General features: G+C 36.3%; 1 long non-coding RNA gene across 1 annotated transcript; it reads left to right on the top strand.

Annotated features, from left to right (window-relative positions):
* The first annotated feature begins 8,995 nt into the window (after positions 1–8,995).
* Positions 8,996–19,620, top strand: LOC148877821 (uncharacterized). The gene is made up of 3 exons (XR_016099218.1): positions 8,996–9,228; positions 18,642–18,838; positions 18,958–19,620. It is a non-coding gene; the product is annotated as an uncharacterized LOC148877821 (long non-coding RNA).
* The last annotated feature ends 4,303 nt before the right edge of the window (positions 19,621–23,923 follow it).

Genomic DNA, 23,923 nt, shown 5'->3' with positions numbered 1-23,923 from the left:
ATCGTTGCTTCCACCTAGAGAAGAACAGAGGAGGTAACGAAGACCTCAGAGAACTAGTCTCGTGTAACGTCGAACATTAGATTCAAATAATGAACCACCTGATTTTTTGAGCAGGTCAACTAAAGTACCTCTAGAAGCGTACTCGAGGAAGATATTGTAAATTTGTTTCCCATTCTCAATGGTGAGATAGGTCATGATCTCTTTCTCCACTTGTAGCGAGGAAGACTCGAAAAACATAAGGATTTCACTACCATCAATTGTGTAACCTGAACTAGCAAACTGTTATTGATGGAATGCGATCTGGATACTCCGAGCTAGAGGGCAACTCGAACGTCGATTGCTTAGGTGGTCAATCAAACTTCAAATGAGGAAGGCTTAGAGTTAGGGGTGATCATGGGTCAGGCCAGGTCGGGCTTTGCACTTATGATAAGGGCTATAGCTTAGGCCCAGGGTTCTGGGCCTGAAACATAAGCCCTAGCCCAGGTCTGCACAGGCCTGATTCTAGGCCAATGTCTTTCATATATATAAATCATTACATATCTATAATATTTTATATTAAATGACATAACATGCATATAAACTTACTTTATACATTATATAATATAAAATATCACATATAATATAAACTATACATGTAATGTTATAATATTTATATATAAAATAGACAATATAATGTAAAATAACTTTTATACATATGTAAACATTATACACAAAATGTGTAAGTTTAAATATATGCAGACCGAGTCGGACCCGAGTTGGGGTTGAAGTATTAAACCCAAGCCCGACCCTAAATTTTGTGAGCCTGATGTGGGCCCGAGCCTAGGTCGGGGTGGCTTACCCGGTGTGGGTGCTCCAATGCTTAAGTTAGTATTTTGTTGAGCGAACTGAATGATGGTATGCTAGTGAAGGGAAGGGATATCCATCATATGGATGGCCGAACCATGTAGGGTGGCTGGGCAAATTTTCAAAAAATTTATTTCTCCCTTTTAGGAATCATATTCCCTGATTTAGAAAAACAACATTTTTCAAGGTTCGTTCTTGAAACAAACCAAACCAGATCTGCAACCAAAAGGAAGAAGGGATATACCTTATACGGAATCCACAAACGTAGCTTCAAACATAGGTGTTCACGCCCAAAGAGGTCACCAAAACCTTCTTCCACTGAAAATGATACAGCTTAGAATGAAGTAAGATCAACAAAGTTCTTCAGCAAGAACTGCAATCCTTCAATAAGGATCACGCAAGGGAGTGTGAGTACAACTTCAGATGTGATTTTTCTAGCAAAAGTCAGAATCAAGATCGAATCTTGATCAGTCTAAGACTATGGAGATCGAATAGGGTAGGGCAGCAAGAATAAAGGAAAGAACTGAACTCAGCAAAAGTGTTTAATAGAAGGAATTCACCCTCTATTTATAACCATTCAAGATCAGCTTCCTAATCCTATTAGGAAAGAGTTCTTTGATCCAAATCTTTATTTGGATCTGAACTCTTAAGTGGATAAGACTTATCTTATCCTCTTTCTAATCCATATCCAGATCTAAGCCCAAATTCACCCTCTTTTAATTAATATCATTAACCCAGTTCGAAATGGGCTTTAGGCCCATTAAGTTGTCATACTCACTTCCCTTTTAATTTGCTGGCTAGCTTGGTTCTCTTTGTATGGCGTGGGACCCTAACATTGATCTCTACAAAAACCATATGGGTTCAGTCTAGCCTCTATTACAATGCCTGGTCGGATTCACTATTGAACACAATGAACCCGTGAGCCCATCAGTATGAGCTCTTAACAGGCCCAACATTTATACTAAATGGTCATTGGGTCCAGCCACCTTATGAAGGCCCAAGGACTATGGTCTTAAGTGAGATTAGCCCATCAAGTCTATAAGCCCTAAATGGTCTTACACTTAACCTCTCAACCCATAATGATCAAACACTGCCCGACAAGAGAGGACCTCTCCCTCGGCTACATGGTACAGTGTCGCACTCTCTACTTGGGATGGATCCCGAGAATTAAAACCTTTTGCAAAACTTTTTCATAAATATATATATATATATATATATATATATATATATATATATATATATAACTTTTTCATAAATATATATATATATATATAAAACTTTTTCATAAATATATATATATATATATATATTTACCTATATAAATATATTTTGCAAAATAAATCTCAATCACGTTTGAAATCAACTACCGACAGTTTAGGTTTCTATTAAAGAGAGTTTAGTCCCCAATCATTCACTTTATTCAACAAAGGGTCTGGTTATGTCACTATAATCACCCACTCAGGTGAATTCTCAAACTGCCCCAACATACCCAAGTTTTGACCCCCGTTAAGGATCTCACTGATTGGCATATCAAAGGCAGCCCAGTCCAACACCTAGTGCAGTACCATAATTAAGTCTAGGGGTTAGGTGTAACTTTTCAACTTTGCCCATCTGTCTCCAAGGTCCAGGGCACAATTGGAAAATGGTCAAATTTAGAGTTTCAAGCAAACCCACACTACATGTGCTTCGGGTCTCACCCTCGTAGCTGAGACAAGCCACTCCAACCGACTTGGCAGCACATTAGTGTCAGCCTTAGTAGGATAAACCTCCTCAGGTCTATCCAACGGCTATGAACATTCTAAACTAACACGAGTCTCATAAGTGCCCAGTTTAAGGGTATTACCCGAAAACACACTAGATATAATATGAATCAATAATGTACTATTTTTCATTTACAATAAATGTCGAAAGTACATCAATTTGTTTGGAGCTAAGGGCATTCACTGTCTAACAGCTAGTAGGCTAGTGAGCAGTAAATCAAGTGTACCTTAAGACGTTGGGGTTGGTGCCCTTATATAGATGAGCTACCGTAGGTCTTAAAAAACACCTTTGAGACCTTCAGCCCGCACTACTAGGAATTCGTTCCACGCCAAGAGGTGGACTTCGTGCTAGTTGATAAGGCTTATCGAGTCTACCTGATTCGGGCGGGATGAGGATAAGGCTCACAGACATGCATCATGATCCCGGAGAGGTTTGAGATAGCTAGCTAGATTCTAGAAGTTGGCTATGTGTCACCTCGGCTGGTCGGGCCATCATGAGCTACTCAGACCTCGGCCTTAGCCGAGGTGCCCGAGGTACACAAACTGACCTGGCTTGCTGAGATGGCAGAAAGTGTCGAGTCATCGTCCAATCAGCAAGTCGCTTCCACATGTCCGAGTGTTGATAGATCGGGCCAAATTATCCCTCATCAATTATCACTTCTGGGTATTGCCAAATTTACGGTGGAAAAGCTTTCCCTGCCAACAGGCCTCCCTCTCATTCACGCCATGGATTTTGCTGAGTTAGATGTGATGCCAATGCCTATGGTTGTTAGCGGTGGCGTCTGAGGGTGAGAACATGGAGATTGGGTTTGGGGTGCTTTTGGAGTTAATGGGACGGTGGCGTCTGAGGGTGAGAACATGGAGATTGGGTTTGGGGTGCTTTTGGAGTTAATGGGACGATTAGCACCGCACGTGTTGAGGGGGAATTTGTGTGGGAAGACAGGTGGCGGGCTTCCATTGCATGAGGTGTTTATCGGACATAGATTTAAACTCACTTAGATGATGATTAGAATAATCAGATAGGGGTGATAGAGGTTAATAAGGACAAGGTTTTAAAATCCAGACTAGACAAGAAACTAGTTTTGGGGACGGACTCTTGGGTCGAATAGTTCAATTGTTTATAGTTAAATTCAAATGAATGGTTCATTCTGATTTAATAAATAATCTTAGGTCAATGATTTTTGACCTAAGATTGATTTTAGGGTGAAATAGAACTAATTGTCTAACTGATTCTCAAGTCAACCACTCTCACTGTCCCATCTGGTTCAATTTTCAAAACTAGAGTAAGGACACAAGGCGGATCCATTGACCATTTCACAGAAAGCCTGGAATTCAAGTCAACTATGGGTCATTTGGTAGATAAGTCACTGGTTTTTGGCTTAAAATTAAGGGATTTTTATTTTTAAAGAACAAATGTTTAACCTTATGCATTTTTGGAGAGTCCCGATTGGCTGGAGAAAAAATCATACACAGTACGCCTAGGCACCATGTGTGAACACGACAGTGTTTAGTAAGCATATTAGCATAAGATGCTGCTCCATATGGGCCCATGCGTACGAAGCATTGATGTATTCACTTGTAATAGGTTGCCTAGCCCGCTATGAATGATTTTGTCTTATGTCGGTTTTACGCACCGACTTCGTGACTTGTTTTGGCAAGTCAGTTGGTGTTGTTTAATTTGACTTTGCAAATGATTCCTAGTTGATGTATAAATTTGCTTACCATTTTTTTTTGTTGACAAGTCATCCAAATTTCTGATACCAGAATATACCTTCAACCCGGAGTTTTACATTCTAGTGCATTATTGCCTTATTGGAATGCTATAGAATTTCTATAAAGAAGATTATTTTTCTATCAATTTAGGCTCAGTTCGAAAATATAAATACAAATATGTGCAATGCAAATACATATAAAATATATGATTTTGTACTGTTCAATCATTTCCATCGATCTTATGGCATCTGGCTTCTAGTTAACCGGTCAAGTTTCATTGCCCTATCATGCCCTGATCGACTCTGTGTTGCAGCGGTAGGTTAGAAATGCATAGTGCAAGGATCAGAACAAGCTGAAGCATGGGCAATTCGTCGTGCTTTAATTTTTGCTATACACAGGACTCTTGCCATCATTGACTCGTCCATAATAGCTAGTAGTATACATTCTACCAATAACAGATGGATACATCAAGTCTTAGTTGCATTAAGGCCATGTTTGATTTAACTCTCATTCTTTCTCATTTTTATTCAAGATAAATTTTTAAAATGAAAAAGAATGAATTAAAATGGGCAGAATGAGAAAAATATTGATATGAACCAAATGATGTCTTTTTTCTTTTAGACTAACAAGTGCACTATATTGCTCATTTTTATTTTTCAAAAAAATTCTGTGCTAATGGTCATAAACTATCAACCTAGGCTTCCAAAACTGTTGGTATAGATGTTTACCAGCGGATGGCCAATGATCAGTATCTACCGGCATAAATTTCCATCAGTAAATGTGGATAACTGCATTCACTAGGTCATAAACTTTTAAGTCTAACAATACACACACATGCGCGCGTGCATACACACACACACAATGTTTTCCTTCTTTTCTCTTAAGCATCCTTCGATTGTTGGTATGTTCGGGTTGGTTTATAAAATTGTGTGGGATCCACGGTAATATAAACTTTTTACTAGGTAAGCTTTTAGATCGATTACTTGGAAAAGATTTACCCTTCTCTCATGTGGTTAAATTTTTCCATCAGAACGAGGGGGAAGAAGTCAAAATTAATTAGACTAAAGTGCCCCTACAAAAAAAAGGAATGGATAAGTGGTTGGGACAAGGATAAAAGTGATAATAGAGGAGCATGGTACATGGGTAATTTTACGACGGACTAGAGGGTGAAATGACAAATTTTTGCACGCGAGAGATTAAAAGGGATTTAAACACCCATAATTGGAGGGCGGATTTGGCACTGGACAAAATAAAATGGTGAAAAAGATTGATGTATCTAACCATACAATTGGGACAAGACTTAAATGATGATGATGCATGGGAGAATATTGGAAGATCAGTCTACATTTGATTTGATAAAGAGTATAGAGAATAAGGGATATTGAAAGTTTAGAGAAACATGGTACAAGCAAATATGAGTAATTTCGTCCTCTGTAGCCTAATTTGATACCTCTTATTATGTGGAGTGTACTGATTTGGGTATCAGCTAATTACCATGGCATATTGAGAGTAGTGCAAGGTATGTCCATTCTTTACCAAAATTTCTGAATGCCTCCTAAAAGAAACACCATTCCAGTTGTACGCTTCCTCCATGTCCATGCATATCTAGGTCCAACAGTCGAAAAGTTTGGCCTTTGGGCCCGTGTCAAATCCAACATAACTGTCAAAGCCCAAGTTGGTTCACTTAAAATTAAATCCAAAACAATTTGAGCCGGACTTGAGTTCGGTATGGGTGGTTGGCTATTATGTCTTTTTACTTACTTTTCGACATTTATCATTTCATTATCGTACATATTTAAAATATATATTCTATCTATTAGTAAAATTTATTTAGATTTTGAACCTTGCTTTTTACTAAATTGTCACAAGTTCAAGTTTTATACAAGTTAGTTAATTTTAATTTATTTTGTTCATGAAATACACTACCAAAGTCATTTTTAGTTTAATTTATAAAAAATATCTCATGAGATTGATAATTTTAGTTTATTTATATTATTCAATATTCAATTGCAATCTTTATTTGATTTGAATAACTTATAAACCGGCAGAGGGACTCTACTTCGCAGGGGCTGGAATGGAACTGTCGACCTGTTGATCTGTTGATCCAGTCTTTTGTCAAAAACTGTTGAATTGGTCAACGATCCATTAATTCGAGCAGTCGAACCGTCGACCTGTTCAATGGTTTTTTGCCATTTTTTTTTATTTTTTTCTTTGAAAACCATCCAAGCAGCCGGTTTTGTTTTATCCTAATCTCGATCCCTTGCCAAAAATCGTTGAATTGGTCAACAACTCATTGACCCAGGCGGTCGAACCGTTGACCCATTCAATGGTTTTTGGTCTTTTTTTTTATTTTTGTTGTCAGAACAGGCCATCCGTTTGAACCAAACAGTCGAACTGTCGACCCAAAAACCAGTGGCCAGAACGGTTTCGTCTACAAGTCGTATGAGTCACTCAATTTTTTTCCTGTAATTTGTTTTGTTAGAATGGGTCGTCCATTTTTTTTTTTAATTGGGTAACGTCCAGGCAACCAATTCCGTTTTACCCCAATCCCGGTCCCTAGCCAAAAACCGTTGAATCTGTCAATGACCCATTGACCCGAGTGGTCAAACCGTTAACCCGTTCAATGGTTTTTGGTTTTTGGTCTTTTTTTATATTTTTTGAATTGTTATTGTCAGAACGGGCCATCAGTTTGAACCGTTAACCCAAAAACCGATGGCTAGAATTGTTCCATTTTTAAGTCGTATGAGTCACACGCTTGAATGACATAACACATATGGTACTGCTTAAGTGGACCTCACACACTCAATTTTTTTCCTATAATTTTTGTTGTCAGAATGGGTCATTCATTCATATCGGACGATCAAACCGTCAACCTAAAAACTGGTGGCCAAAATGGTTTCGTAGTTTTTTGCTTCTAATTTTTTGTTGTCAAAATGGGTTGTTTGTTCGAACCGAACCATCGACCCAAAAACTAGTGGCCAAAACGATTCCGTTTTTGGGTCATAAGAGTCACATGCTCAAATGACATAACACGTATGATGCTATTTAATAGATATTTATAATTTTAATTTAAAGTAAAGTTAAAATAAATATCTATTTATTAACAATATTTATAATAACAGTAATTTTTAATTATAATCACTAATTATATATGTATTAAATTACTGTAATAATCAATTATTTATAACATTATTTTTTTAATAATAGTATTTATAATTTTAAAATAAATATCTAATTATGAACAATATTTATAATGACAATAATTATTAATTATAATGACTAATTATATATTTATTAATTACTGTTATTTATTTATAATAGTAATTAATAACAATAATTAATAACTGTTATAATAATATAATAATAATTTAAATAACAGTAATTACTGTTGTTGTAATTAATAGGATAGGGTGCTCTCACGTGGGAATGTACTGCTGCACGGAGAGAGCATCCCAATCGTATATATATATATTTGATGGATAAGATCCAATTTGATTTCGAATATAAATGAATCAAATTTGTTGACTCCATCCATTTGCAACCCTATTGATAAGATCTCGAAACTTTCGATTAAATCCTGTCATCAAAAAAGTGTGGTGTCATAAATAGCAGGGATGCTTGGCTTCGCTGGCCCACAAATTTCGAGCCTCGGTAACAGCTATTTTTCTTCCAAGCCTGGCCCAAATTGGACCTCCACCAAGCCTGCACATAATGTATGTTGGGACCGGACCAAGCAAACCCTAGCTCAAATATTTATGTCATGCATGCATGTATGTTTATAGGGTATTATATATTAATACAAAGATAATAAATATTTTATATATTTTTTTGTAATTTTATTTATAAATAAAATAAAATTAAATATTTAATTTAAAAAGCAGAGTTTATTAATAAGTATGGGCAAGCCCGGATGTCCGACCTGGGACTGGGCCCAGAGATATATTATCAAGCCCGGGGTGCGGGCTGGGCGGCCCTATAGAGCTTTAATGCAATGTCAAAACCTGGCCTGGTCCGGCACATGATCAAAAGTAAATACCTAGATACTCTGAAATTGGATTATTGGAAGGCAAACGAGTTTAGTGTAACGTTTTTACGTTTTAGTGACAAGTAGAGTTGTTAAGTGGGTTGTGCTGCAGCCCAGCCCATACCCTTCAATCGTGCCGGAGCCCAACCCATACACGACACAACCCGCAAGCGGGCCGGCCACATTACACCTCTTGTGTCATTTGTCAAGAGACTCAAAACTCAAGTGTCACAAATCGCAACAAGACAACATCAACACGTCCCCTATGCACTTATCGTTAAAACTTGGAACTTTCCGTAGGCGTTAAAACCGAAAATGTGCCTCTCTTTCCTTCCTCTGTTGCTTGCTCCTTAGAATTCAAAACTTCGTTGCTTTCATTCTGAATTCTGAATTGGTTGGTTTATTATGGGACTTGGGAAATAGGGCGTGCCCAGATCATATTGCATCCTAGAATCCTAAAACAATGGCTAAAAGAAGCGAAAGCACGACGAAGCGGAGTCTTGCAGACTCTTCGAATAAAGAAGAAAGCTTTCCGCATAGACCCGTACGGGCGCTTTTAAATGATCAATAAGGTTAAAAAGAAATAGAGCGATTCTCTAGTCTTTCGGAACAGAGAGAAGGTACTGATCAAGGGTTTCCGCCACATTGTATACAGGCAATTCCCAACACTCCTCCCCCCAAAGAAGAAGGAAAAACAAAAGAATCTTTCTTTCTGTGTTTCTTGATGAGGTTGATTTTAATGATCTGAAGGTACGGACTTTTAATGTTAACATATCTCTTTTGTCACACTGCAAGAAAGATACCAAAGTTCAGTCGAAAGAAAGCATAGGGTCAATGCGAAATGAGCTGGTTGAGCTGAGGAATTGTTCGTCCTGTTTGCTTTTTGAGGTAACTTTTGGAATTCTGTTGACCATTTTGTTGAATATTAATTGGGTTTTGTAATACCGTTTGGGTTTTAGTTATTGCAAAGAATGGAAGTATCCCTGAAAATTCTTGATTGATGGTTAAGAAAGTATTCCAAAGGTTACAAACCCGTGTACTTAAACTTAGTGGATTGGTGTGATGTGGAAACCATTCGGTGCGGAAAAGAAGGATGTACAGATAAGTAACAATGCTTATGGTGCTTCATTGCATCCATTAACATAAATGGATTTATACAATTGAAAAAATTGTATGCAAGATATAATGTTGATCTGATGCTACTTGGAAGTTGGCACTTTGAAGGTCACATTTTCCTATCTAGTTTTAATCTAATGACAATGTAACTGAAATGACACCATGTCTTGATGTTGCTTTCCAAAGTTCTCTCAATAGGCAAATAGGAAGTTATTCTATTGAACCAAAAAATAAAGTAAAAGAAAATTAATCTTTTGAAATTGCGTGATATGCATTGCATTTTCACTTATTAGCTAAGTCTTCTCCTGTGTGAATTTCTCCTTTTTTTGCTGATGTTCAATCCTGTTGGGTTAATCTTTTTTTCCCCATTTTTTATCCCAGTGTCTAGGTTTACTAACAGCTTTCATGAACAGGTCTGGGAAATTTGTCTTCACCTGATCATACCTCTTCTGGTACCACCCATCCCCTCATTCCCTTCAAATAAAATCAACCTATCTCCTTGGAAAAGAAAGTAGCATGATTGTCATTTGTTTGTCTATAAAATAGAATATGGGGTTCATGTTGAAGATATTTTGTCTAAAATCTCTTCTTAGTTTATTGCCTTTTTTTCTTGAGAGTATGTAAGAAGAGCATTTAGTGAAGATATTTTAGCATTATTTAGTCGGTCCAACTTACCTCTTCATTAATTAGATATTTTAATTTGAAGTTAACATCTTTCTCTCAGTCTCTCTAATAGGTAAGGGATAGAATTGTGGGGATGACGAAGGCACATTTGTATTAGCATGAGACATGCTTACTTCTTTTTCCTTTAATAATAAGATCATGCTTACATTATTCACCTGATTTATAGCTTCATAGATCCTCCAGTTGTGTAGTTTTTAAATGCCACCTTGATAAGACAGGGCATATCTCTTTCTGTGTTTGTGTGTCTTAGCTATTTGCACGTTGGTTGCTCTGGTTGGTGACTTTATCTCAGTCTTTTGCCTTCAAATATGACATGTGAAAAATGAACAGTTTGATTTCGAATGTTTTGAATTCAAGTTACGAGTGGCATACTGATGGTAGGAAGTCTTAAATGTTTTTAGGAAAAATTTTCAGGAAATAGTATTATTTAATTATTTGTTTATATACAAATAATAGTAGTTATTCCCATTGATTTAATGTTTCTTTTTGTGTTAAACTGGTTTTAAAACACAACTGGACATTTATGAATCTGGCAATAACTAATAAGCAGGAAAGGAAATTGCTTTGGAGAATACAATACACTCAATTTTAAAAGTTAAAGTTAGATTTTATATATGATAAAATCTATTAACAATGCAAAAGGGGAGCATATTTGAGATTCTAATGCTGCATAATGGGAAGGTGGAGTGAGAAGAACAGAATGCTTGGGATGGTAGACATGAGTATAACTGCATCCTAGAAAATTCAAGGAACACCTAGATGTATTTGAAAGAAGAAATATGAAAAGAAGAAAGGGATTAGGCTTGTAACCTTCACATGCATTTTGATTTAAGATGTTATTGGCTGAAAAATGGTTGCATTCCTAATGGGAATGACTGAAAGATGCTTTGCTATGCAGTTCATCAAGCTTTTGGTGATTGTTTCTAGTTCCTAATGGGGATGACTGAAAAAAAAGGCCCATTAAGCTTTTGATGATTGATTTTAGTTTCTAATGGGGATGACTGAAAAAAGGTTCATTAAGCTTTTCGTGATTCGTTACTCCCCCTCCTAACCCCCAGGTCTCCCATTGATGGATGATTGGGAGTTTTATCTTAATTACAATTCTTTCTTCTTCCGATCAAGTCGTCAAGACCCCATTTTCTCCAACCTCTAAGCTTCATAAGTCAAGAGAAGCTCCATTTATCGTTAAGCATGACAAGATCTCAATTTTCTTCTAAAAGGGCATCCCAGTGCACAAGACTCCTGCCAATGCAGGGTCTAGGGAGGGGCAGATGTACACAGCCTTACCCCTGTTCATACAGATGTACACAAGATTTCAATCTTCTTCTCTTCTTGATTATTTGGTCATAAACTTCCTGTCTTTTCCTTTTTTATTTACTTATTTTTTTGCCTTTTTGGCCAGTAACCAGATCAAAAAAGCTTGTTAATGTAAAAACTGAGAAACTGTGAAATACAAAGTTTCCAATAAAGAAAAACTAGGCTTAAAAAAAAAAAAAAAAACGTAAGCAGCATCACATACTGGTTTATAAGCACCAGTACTAAGTCTACAATATCATGGTTATCCCATGTAGCATGCAATGGTTGTTGTTAAAGTGAGCCGAATAGGGGTAGTTTAGTCATCTCATGTTTGTTAAGTACCTTGCTTATGTGGCAGTTTTATTAGAGATACTCTACCCCACACTTAAGTAAGGGCAGTTTAGTCTTTGTAAATGTTATTAGAACCTAGTAAGCATTAGGGGGTCGAATGAATAGTGAATCAATCAGTTTCAACTAAACCCTCCTGTTTTCTCTTTCTCTTTTCTTCTTCTTCTTCATCTTCTTCTTCCTTCTCTCCTGGTTCGGGTTACTGTAGATGCATTCGAAACATGGTATCAGAGTGAGGTTCCTGACTTGCTTCAGTTTGTAAAGCATCTCAGTTGTGTTCGTGACACCTTCTTCTTCGTCTTTGGTTAGTTAATGGAGAGAACTGGTTTGCCCTAGGTCTGAGACATCACAGCTCGTTTCTCTCTGCTGCGCACAGTCTTCTTCATCAAGGAAAGTGATTTCAGCAGTGAATGGTTGGCTGATACTCTCAAAGGAAGGCTGGTTATCTAGTCCTTTTGTGTTGCTGGTATTTCTGGGTAGAAACCCTTTAAGAATCAGTTAGTACTGATTAGAACCTAGAGAACTAGGTTCATTGTTGCCTTAGAACGGGCTGTGTACAGTAGCCGAATGGTGTAGGGGCTGTTGTAAGTGGTTGAGTGGGTTAGGGCTGCTGCAGGTGGCCGAGTGGTGTAAGGTGTAGTGCAGTGACCTTACCGAGTTCTTTGTGGTTGTGTAATGCCCTCTTAAATGTGTTAAACAAGTCTGAATTGGGTGTAGCAGATTTAACTGTGTTATGGTGCTTGTGGTGCACAACTTTTATTGAGTGGTTGTAAGAGGGCCTACATGTGATTAGTGAGTGCTAAATTGATGCTTATGTGGTTCGTGGGTTTGTGAAGTCAGCAATAGTGTGAATAAGAACAAGGCGTGGGCTCTCACTGTTGTGTTTAGGGGCTGCAATAGGTGCTGAAATATCAAACTGTGAATAACATCAGTCAGCTTGTAGCTGAGAAGTCAGGTTAGAGGCAACTGTGAAAGAGTACAATGGCAGCAATAGGAGATGGGTACAATGATCAGAAACCTAGTGTGATGGTTTCCCCCGACTACCTAGGGGTACAGACGACCTCAATTAAACTGAATGGGGAAAACTACGTTCCATGGGCTAAATCTATGGAAGTTTTTCTCAAGGCAAAGAGGAAAGTGAAGCATGTAAAAGATGAGAAGCCACCGGCTAACACTCCAGGGCTTGATGATTGGGAACAAGAAGATGCTCAAATCATGACTTGGCTGTGGAATAGTATGGAGCCCAAAATTAGTGCCAACTTCATGTTCCTTGATACGGCTAAGGATATATGGGAGCATGCTAAGAAGCTATGTTCTGGACAGGATAACACAACAAGAGTATATCAGCTTTATCAAGAGTACTTTGATTTACAGCAAGGAACCAAAACACTAGAAGAGTATTATGCCTACATGAAGAATATAAGGAATGAACTCAATGTCTATCATCCCCTCACTTCAGATATTAAAGTTCAGCAACAGCAAAGGGAACAACTAGATGTTACAAGATTTTTAGTGGGGTTGAAGTCGGAGTATGAACCAGTTAGAGCCCAAATATTGGCGGGCTCTTCTCTTCCTATACTTGAGGAAGTATTCTCAAGGCTTCATAGAATTTCTTTGGGACAGACAGAGAACTCCACACAGTTTGATAGATCAACACTTGGACAACTAGAGGAGGTGGGCATTGTACAAGAGGGGGAGGTCATGCTCCCCGAGGAGGCTGTGGCAGTTCCATGATTGGTCGGGGTGGTCGTGACTCAGGGGGAGGTCGTGGCTGAGGGAAGAATAACTCTACAAGGAAGTGTACTCATTGTGGTAGGGAATGACACACAATGAATTTCTGTTATGACCTACATGGCCCTCCCTCTAAATGGGTTAATCATGTTGTAGCAGGTGAGGTTGATATCAATGACAATAAACAGGCAGATCGGACTCCTCCCACATCTACATCTACTTCTGGGAGGGAGATGGTGAGTGTACCCCGTGATGAGTATGAACGGTTCCTTCAAACTACTTCGCAGCATACCATTGCCACACTTGCCCAATCAAGTATTGCTTGCATGTCATCTAAAACCCCTCCCTGGATTATTGACTCTAGAGCCTCAGATCATATGACCGGGACTCCAGGTGTGTTCTCTTCTCTTTCTGAAACATCCACATCACATACTGTTACACTTGCCAATGGGTCCTTATCTCCCATCTGTGGTGTTGGTAATGTTGACATGGCTTCTGTGCCCTTGTCATCGTCAGTGTGGTGAGCCAATTCATGCAGAACCCTCATATACCTCACTAGGATGCAGTTCTTAGAATTGTAAGGTATCTAAAAAGAGCTCCAGGCCGTAGACTATTGTATAAACCAAGAGAAAAACTTGAAGTAGTGGGGTATACAAATGCAGACTGGGCAGGCTCAGTGAATGATAGAAGACCTACTACAGGCTATTGCACATTCCTTGGAGGAAATCTTGTGACGTGGAGAGTAAAAAGCAGACAGTTGTGGCCAAAAATAGTGCTGAAGCTAAGTATAGGGCCATGGCACATACTACCTGTGAGTTAGTGTGGTTGATGAATCTTCTACAAGAAATTGGGTTTCACATGGATAAACCTATGAGGCTGTATTGTGACAACCAAGTTGCATTCCATATTTCATCCAATCATGTATTTCATGAGAGAACAAGGCATATAGAGGTTGATTGCCACTTTGTGAGGGAGAAGGTCCTTGCTGGAGAGATAAATACAAAACATGTGGGCTCGAATGATCAATGGGCAGATTTGTTTACAAAAGCTCTAAGCTTAGGGAAAGTGAACTATCTATGTAACAAGCTGGGATTATATGACATATATTCTCCAGCTTGAGGGGGAGTGTTAAAGTGAGCCGAATAGGGGTAGTTTAGTCATCTCATGTTTGTTAAGTACCTTGCTTATGTGCAGTTTTATTAGAGATACTCTGCCCCACACTTAAGTAAGGGCAGTTTAGTCTTTGTAAATGTTATTAGAACCTAATAAACATTAGGGGGTCAAATGAATAGTGAATCAATCAGTTTCGACTAAGCCCTCTTGTTCTCTCTTTCTCTTTTCTTCTTCTTCATCTTCTTCTTCCTTCTCTCCTGGTTCGGGTTACTGTAGCTGCATTCGAAACAGTTGTTATGTGCACAATCCAACTATAGTGAAATGTATCCTTCCTTGTCTTTCATTAGCTTTACTCCTTTTTTTAGCATGTTGTGTTGTTTGACTAGTGGTAAATATGTTTATTTTTCTTTTCTGTTTTTGGAGAGGGCCCTGTATATTTTTGACAAGTGGTGCTTATGCTGTGTAAAGAGACTGAGCTGAATGGTCCTTAGTATCTTTTCTTGTAGTATGTTTTATTTATTTGTTAGCTAATGGGCATATCTTAATGGGCCTGTTATTGCTTTTACTGGTTCTCTTTATGTTACTGCCTAGCTGGCCACCCACCTAAGGGTATACTTGTAATTATGTTAAGATTGAAGTTTAGTAAAAGGATTAGAGAAGGGAGGGAAGAGACATTCGAACTCTTCTTCTTCTTCCTCCTCTTTTCTACATCTTTCTTCTCTTGTACTGTTGTTCTCTTCTTTTCTTCCTCTTTTTTCTCTAATTTTCCCAAGTTTACATCAGATTTAGAGGACTGATTTACAACTTGCTGGGGTAGTGATCCACCATCCATTGTTTCTAGATGATTTTATGGGTCAAGTGAAATGGTTGGAACTATTTGATCAATAGCATTCACTTTATTATTTGGAAAAGTTTGCTATGGTTTGAAATCTATGTATATGCAAAAGATCAGGATCATTATGTTAGACAGTTGTGATATAGGCAGTCACATCTGAGATTCTGACCATGTTCTTTTATTTTTCTATGCATAAAACATATGACATGGGAATAGGAATATGAGACTTTTCAAAGTATTTGTAAGAATACCCATATTTTTTATTCCCTATGAAAATTACTTATCTGAGATACTAATTAGGAAAAAACTTTACTTACCTGGGACCTCTGAGTACTCAAAAACTGAGAAGAGACTAAGTTTACATATAGGTTCATTCTAACCTATTTTATAGTTATCCAATTTCCAATCTGATGATGCCATTTATATGTAGGGATAATTAAATCTGCTGCTGTGAAAACTAGGAATGCAACTTGGGTTGGGTTGAGCTGGGGATTTGTTAAAATTTCAATGGGGAGCCTGATGTAATTGAAATTCTTCAAATTGGGCAACCTGACTTCAACCCCTAATGAAAACATGACATCATTCAATTCTAGTCAACTGCATATGATATATTGACACATTCATTTCTTTTGATAGATATTTGGCACTCCAAAAGACCACATGAATCTAAGCCTTTCCATGACCACATTTTTGTGCAAATCTGTTATCGATGATCACATGTGGTTTTGCAATTACCAGGTACAGTTTGCATCTCTTTTGTATGTATGTGTGGGTCTGTGTGTTTTGCTCAAGGGTTTGCATTGTTCGTTGGGTCATTTTGTTCAGGCCCTTAATTTAACTGTTTCTTTACATTGGCTTTGAGCATTGTAAATATTGGCTCTGCCTTTCCCCATATCATGCATGTCCTTACCTTTGAACCATTCCTCAGCATGCAATACGTGTTCCACCTATTGGGAAGTCTATAACTAGAATATTATCCTGATGTTTTTTCACATTTACAACTTCAACATGAAACCTTCTGACAGCTCTATTGTCAGCTCACGCATACATGAACCACATGCAGTTGTTTGTTTGTTTGATCAATTATGCATCCTGGCCCACCAAAACTTTAAGTGTTGTTCACAAACTGTCCAAGTGTTTTACCAGTAGCAGATGAATGAGAATTATTTTGAGACATAAATAAAGAAATTCTGGGCTGAAACCAGCCTGCTAATGGCTAACTATAAGAACTTCCCATGCACAATGTACCCTTTCTCACTGGCCTACCCCTCAGGGAGAGGAGGGGTACAAGTCATTCCTATCAGCTCCATCTGTAGCTAAAGCATATGCTAAGGAATTGGCAGATCCTAATGGATTGAAAATGTATCCATGAATCAGATTCCTTGCCCCCTTATCCACCCAATTATTACTTGAGAGTTTCCTTCAATCTCCAATCTATCATAACCCATGGAGGCTGACAACCTTAGCCCCCATAGAAGAGGCAACAGATCAGTGTGATTGGAGTTCTCGTTTACAATAGGACCTAAATAGACTTACATGATTTCACATTCTTGGTTTCTGAATGACTTTCCTGTACCTGATCTTACTTGGTATTGCACTGCTTCATCCAACAAAAGCTTAATTTAGCCACATTGTGGGACTGGTTAAGACAAAATAGTTGCAATCTTCTACTTGAAGATGAAACTGCAATATGCCAGCTCAAAAAGATGTTTTCATTGCTCAAGTGTTTGTACTGTTTTCTTGTTTTGAGCCAGTGGGCCATTCTCACTATAACAGTCTAAGCTCTCTCTCTCTCTCTCTCTCTCTCTCTCATCTGGAAACTCTCAAATCTGAATTTAAAATTAAGTTGTTTTTTATAAGCTTACCCACATAAATATGGCTCCACTGGACCCACCTGAAATTGTGAGCAATAACGGGACAATGCTTAAGCATGTGGTCTTTTGTTTCCAACCAACGGATGGCATATGTGTTCTCATTGATATGGTCTGTTCAGTGAATGACTAGTACTAATCTAGTCCAAGAATAGAAATACCAGATATTCCCCCATTCTTTTGGACATCTACCAGATGGGATGGGTAAATCACTGAGGAAAAGTTACCAAATGGTTAGTTCATTCAATTGAGTTGACTTTCTGGGCTACAAGGTCTTGTACTAATCGTTGATTGGATAGTCTGGATTTTGTGTGATCATAATAACATGGTTAGAAGTTTTACCATATTGAAACAGTTCCATTCAAATCCTCACCTTATTTGCTCCCGGATTCTGTTATATTATTTCTTCTTTTCTTCTATTATTCCAAAACAACTTTTCATGATGCTGATGCTTTTTTCTTCACAGATTTCTGTTCCTCACAATGAAACAGAGAAAGTAGATTGGGGGTGGTATTGACAAAATGACCCTTGTGGAGGTTTTTCATCATAAGCTTTCAGTTTAAGATATCTCAAATTTGAAACAATAATAGGTGCATAATTAACATAGGAACTGATTATAGATAGGAATTTGATCAATATATATGGTGGCAGCTTTGGAGGTTCAGCATTTACAAGAACCCATTTTACATATCCCCAAACCAGGTTTCCCTCTCCCCCTCTATACATGTGTTCTTTTATTTTGTTTTCTCTTTCTTCGTCATGGATTGTGCACTTGTGATGTCTATACTGTTGTGCTGAAATTGAGAGTGATTAAACCGGGGAGGATGCAAAAGCTCATCCATCCTGTCAAAGTGGCCATCTTATACTGTTATACAAAACTGCACAAGATCTAGTGGGTAGTATGTGCTGTGCATGTATATAACAATGAACCTATGATGCCTAGATATGGATATGAACACAGACACGGATATCCCATGTAATTTTCTTCTGTCATGCATTTATATCTTGTTTTTGAAGCTAAATATCATTTCTCAAGACTTGTGCATTGCCAAGTTTAATTAAAATTTTAACATATGCAGATTCTTTTATAGTATAATTTTGTTAAAGCATATCCAAGTATAATAGGTGGACAAAAAAAACAATCTAGTGGGAAGAATGTATGTACTTTGGTGAAGAATCTACACCCCATATATACTAGTCTACTCATACTTCTTTGGTATTTGCTATAGAGAATGGAAAATGAATGATATGCCTACTTGCATTAGTGAGATGAAGAGGCCTGATTCTGTTTGTTTATTTTCATGTAGGACATGGGCCATGTGGTATGTTTTGGTACTTGAAGAATCACTGAATTGGACACATCTAAAATAGGTAGTATGAGAATATATCACGATATCTCATCAGTAGGAGCTAACGTCCCAGAATTTATTCTATACCTTACATGCAGTGAAGCCTTGTGCCTAAGCAGTTATTATCAGCATAAGAGTTTCGTGTACGTGTGTAGGTAGATGGATTCTTTAAGTACATTATCTTCACTTTTACCCATAGAGATTCTCTTGGTTTTGTTGCTTTGAGGGTCCCCTGATGACACAATATTCTCTTTCTTTATGAATCTCTACTCAGATTTCTGCAGTAGAAAAGAAGAAAAAAGCTGGCAAATATGCAAAGAAAAAGAAGATTGGGACAAAGACGAGGAAGATGCATGGGCTGTCAAATCCAGTGGAGCCTGACGAGTTTGTAGATTTGTGGAAAGAATAATATGCTGATCAGTGGATGATGTGTTTGTAATTTTGGGTCGGGGTGTCAATGGACCGGTTTTGGGTTGGACCCATCCAAATAAAATTCAATTTGGACAGATTGAATGGACCAATAAGGCATTGATTTGGACCAGTTCCAGATTTAATGGTCCAAAGTATTTATTGGATTGGATTGGATATGGTCCATCCGTAATGAACTTATATTGGATTGGTTCGGATCGAACCAATATCCGGTCCATTCCATTAATAGAAGATAAGAATACTGAATACAGGTGTCAATGGACCAGATTTGGACCAAATCTGGGCCAATTGACACCATAAAATTCCTTGTTTGCAGTGTAAGGGCAGATTTGGTTTAGACTTTAGAGTTATTCCCCCCGAGACCACCCTTGTTCCTTGTGAAGAAGCATGTCCTAACAACTCTTCATGTTGAAGGGTGGTTAATTTTAAAAGATTAAGAAAATATTTTGGCAGGTAAAATATTTGCATGAAGAAACAATTATTTATAAAAATACTTTTTTCATTAAAACTTCCAATGTTTGGTTGCAGCTCTGAAAATATGGTCATGGCAGAATTATTTTGATGATTCAATCAAAACATCAACACAACATACGCAACAATTGAGTATCACGCGATTCAGAAGGGACAATGCCCTTTTTTTTTCAGTATAGTATTTCAAGGATAAACATCTTAGGATGGGGTTTAAAGCTTTTATTTTATATAAAGAAATCCCGACCGTACAGTATTTTTTTATATGATATGATATAATATTGGGTAAAAGACTTGAACATGCTTTGAGTTTTTCAAATAGTTGATAACATGTGTAAATTGGGTTGGAAGAAAACAGTTAATCCCATCTGTTCAATGAAATGTCTGAATGGGGGTTAGTCAAAAACCCCTCTCCTTGTTTTAAGGTAGAAGACAACCCCATTTCCTCAATTGCTTGGGCAATAGTGGTGACTTCATGCCTATGGGTGGGACTGGTTGAGATAACCAAAGTTCAAAGTAGCGACATAGGCTGATACACTAGTAGGGCGTATCGGCCTGTATCGGTGTTTTTTAAGTTTTATTTATTTTTTTCAAAACTGGTTCAGAGGGGTTGATTTAAGGCCCAGCTACCCTCTGAACCATCGTCCGACCCGATGCAACCCCAGGAGGGGCATATCGGGAAGCTATTGGCATGACACATATCAGTCAATGCATATTGATACTTTGAACCTTGGTCATAACTGAATTTGAGAGATGTCAAGTACAGTGGGGTCCAAGTTCTTGTTTCCAAGGTATGTATGTGTTTCGGGACTGGCAGTGTGTATGAGTATGGATATGCCCTCCAAGGTTCTAAATATTGACACGAGTCGATTGGCCTATGTCAGTACATTTTTTTTAAGTTTTATGTATTTTTTTTTAAACCAGTTTAGAAGGATCGATTTAAGGCCTGGCTACCTAACCGGTGGTTGACCCGATACAACCCTTGAAGGGGCGTATCGGTAAGCCACCAACACAATACGTATCAATCAATACGGGTTGATACGTATCAATACTTTGAACCTTGATGCCCTCTTATATGAGTTAGCTTATTTTGTATGCTGGAAGAAGCCACCAATTTATAGGGTGATGTCTTAAAAACAACCCTATATCATATCTTATATAAGGGTAAAATTGTCTTTTCTATTCAAACCGTTAAAGGTAATTGTGGGAAGGTATATTTAAGTCTAATTGAAAAACTCCTAGTATGTTTGGGTCAATTTATGAAAAGTCAGGTATGTTTAAGTCTTGCTCTTGCCTATGATATCTTAAATTTTGACTTGAATCAAGAGTTTCAATGGATGAGATTGATCTAAACAGACAGTTATACAGTAGAACTTAAAAAAAAAACAACAACAAATAGTTTAGGTAGAATGACTCGCTCTTAAGAGGAGCTGGTCATCCTATCCCATTCTCAATATAGTTTTGATTAATATTTACTAAAAACCAAATATTAAATCATCACCATCCATCATATAGCCTTCGACCCAACCAAAAGGGGTCGACTACATGAATCATGTTTAATCATTCCCTGTTGTCATATTCATCGCTAAATTATGGGTATTTAAATCATTTTTTTAACTCTAAAATATTATTATATATAACCAATTGCACTTTGCACCCAACCATTATCAAATGTTACAAGGTACAACTACATCTGGCCCCAGGCTCTCCACAGAGCACATCCCAAAAACGCCCCACATACACATCTTAGCATGCATTGAGAACATCCCTTGTACTTGTCATTAGGAGATGTTCCCAATACACAGTTAGGATGTTTTGTGAGATGTTTTTGGGACGCTTTTTGGGCCCTATTGAACAATCATCAATCGATCATTCTTTGAGGAGAGACATGTAAAATTCAATTAGGGATAAGTAAACTGTACTTCCCTTCATAAATCCGATCTATCTATCTATCTATCTATATATATATATATATATATATATTAAAATTAGTCTGTCCATGTCAGTATGTCTCTCCTTTGAGAGAAGCTATCTATCTATTTTCTCTATTTTTTGCATTTTTTCTTATTTTCTTTTGTTTTAAAAATATAAAACAGTAATCATTGTTTATCTTGATTAGATTAATAAAGATGCACACTATTAGAGAAAGACCTTTGGGTTTTCCAATGCCTCTTATTTTAATACATGTTATTATTACATTTAAGAGAGAGAGAGAAAGAGAGAGTAGTAATAATATAAATCAAATAATATAAATAGGTTGAGGTTAAACAATCAAAAATATATTAATTTAAAAATCCACTAAACTTTCACTAAAAATAAATATTAACAAAGCATAGTAAATATTAAAAATGTGTTTCAATTCCACTTAAAAATCAAACTTACTAAACGCTAATAAAAATAAGAAATTTAAATATAAAAATATTAATTGATAGTTTTAATAATATCATTAGACAACTTATGAGTTGAAATCTTAATTGTGCATAATGAACTCATTAAAAATGATAAAAAATAATTAAAATTTAAATTTTAGAGCCCATTTTATTAACAATATTTTATTGCAAAAATTATTGAATAATAATGAAAAAATACCAACAATTAATTAAAAGTAAGAAATTTAAATATAAAAATATTATCTAATAGTTTTAATAATACTATTAGATAACTTTGTATTGATGCACTTTTAATTAATTAATTAATTAATTTTATGAACTAAGACCTTTATTGTGCATAATGAAATTAAAAATGATAAAAGTTAATGAAAATTTAAAATGCATAACCTATTTTATTAACAGTATTTTATTGCAAAAATTACTCATATACAAAAATTACTGAATAATAATGAAAAAATACCAACAATTAATTAAAAATCCAAAAAATTCTAAAAAACCTAAACATAATTAAAATAGTACAAATAATTAAATAATATTGAAAATTAACAATATTTTATATTATAAGGGTATTTACTAAAAATAATCAATAGTATTTTATTATTAAAAAATATCAAAAATTATTAAAAAAAGACCCAAGCTAGAAATTATTAAAAAAATATTAAAAATTAGTTGTGTTTTTTTATTAACTATGGTGTTTATTTAGTTATTTAATTTATTTCATTGAGAGTAGTGCAAATCAATTTTGTAGTGACTAATATGCAAAAATAAATGTTGAAAATACTAAAAATTATTGAAAAACACTCATATGTAAATGGACCTCTCATAGCTTGGCTTGGTTCGTGGCTTGGCTTGGCCCAAGGCATGGAACGGGTTTGTGCGGGCTCGAGTAGTGGGTCGTGCTGAATTGACCCCCCCAAATTATCCCAAGGGAGGGAGGCATGGCTAGGACACCTGCACTTTGTGCATGCCGCTTGTGGGTCGTGTCGTGCTGACCCGGCACAACCCGATTTACACCTCTACTTGAACCCACTTGACACTAGGGACAGGGCAAGGATGAAGTAGAGTGTCTTGACTATTGGGCAAGGACAGGGATAGGGTGCCCTTCTCTGAAACCACCCCGTTGCCATTCTTATATAATGTTAATTATTAGTGAAATTAATAAAAATGCTAGCTTTTGCAATTATTTTTATTTATTTAAATTTAATCAAATTTTTATTTAAAAATAATAAAAACAATAACATTTATTAAAATTACTACAAATTATTAATAAACTAAATTTATTAAAAAATATTTGTTCATTTTAAATTAACAATAATTATTTTCTATAAATCAATATTAAATGAAAAAAATTATTTTTAAAAATTTAGATATTAACAATAACTTTGAATACTTTTAGTTAATTAACAACAAATTTTGATTATTAATTTAATATTAATTAATAGTAAATAAAATTATTAAATCTTTTAGATTTTCCCATGTATCGCATGGGTCCCCGCTAGTCTATATATATATATATATATGGATGGTCCATGTCAACATGTTTCTCCTTTGAGAGAAGCTATTTATCTATTTTTCTTAATTTTTTGCATTTTCTATTTTCTTTTATTTTAAAATATAAATAAAAAAGTTCTCATTGTCTATTTTGATTAGATCAATAAAGTTGTACTCTATTATAATGAGAGAGAGAGAGAGAGAGAGATTTGGGTTTTCCAAAGCCTCTTATTTTAATGCATGTTAGTATTACATTTAAAAAAGACATTTGAGAGAAAGAGGGGGGGGGGAATAGTAATACAACATAACAAAGTAAAATATTAATAAATCAAATAATATAAGTAGGTTGAGGTTAAGCAACCAAATATAAAACAACAAAATTAAAAACATTATTTTAAAAAAATTATTAATTTAAAAATCCACTAGACTTCCAATTAAACATGGGTTTGATAAATTTAAATA

Source organism: Nelumbo lutea, chromosome 1 (assembly GCF_056320005.1).
Source record: "Nelumbo lutea isolate HS-2025 chromosome 1, American lotus-T2T, whole genome shotgun sequence".
NCBI lineage: Eukaryota > Viridiplantae > Streptophyta > Magnoliopsida > Proteales > Nelumbonaceae > Nelumbo > Nelumbo lutea.
Note: the sequence above shows the minus strand (reverse complement) of the source record. Positions and strands in the feature narration are given on the sequence as shown.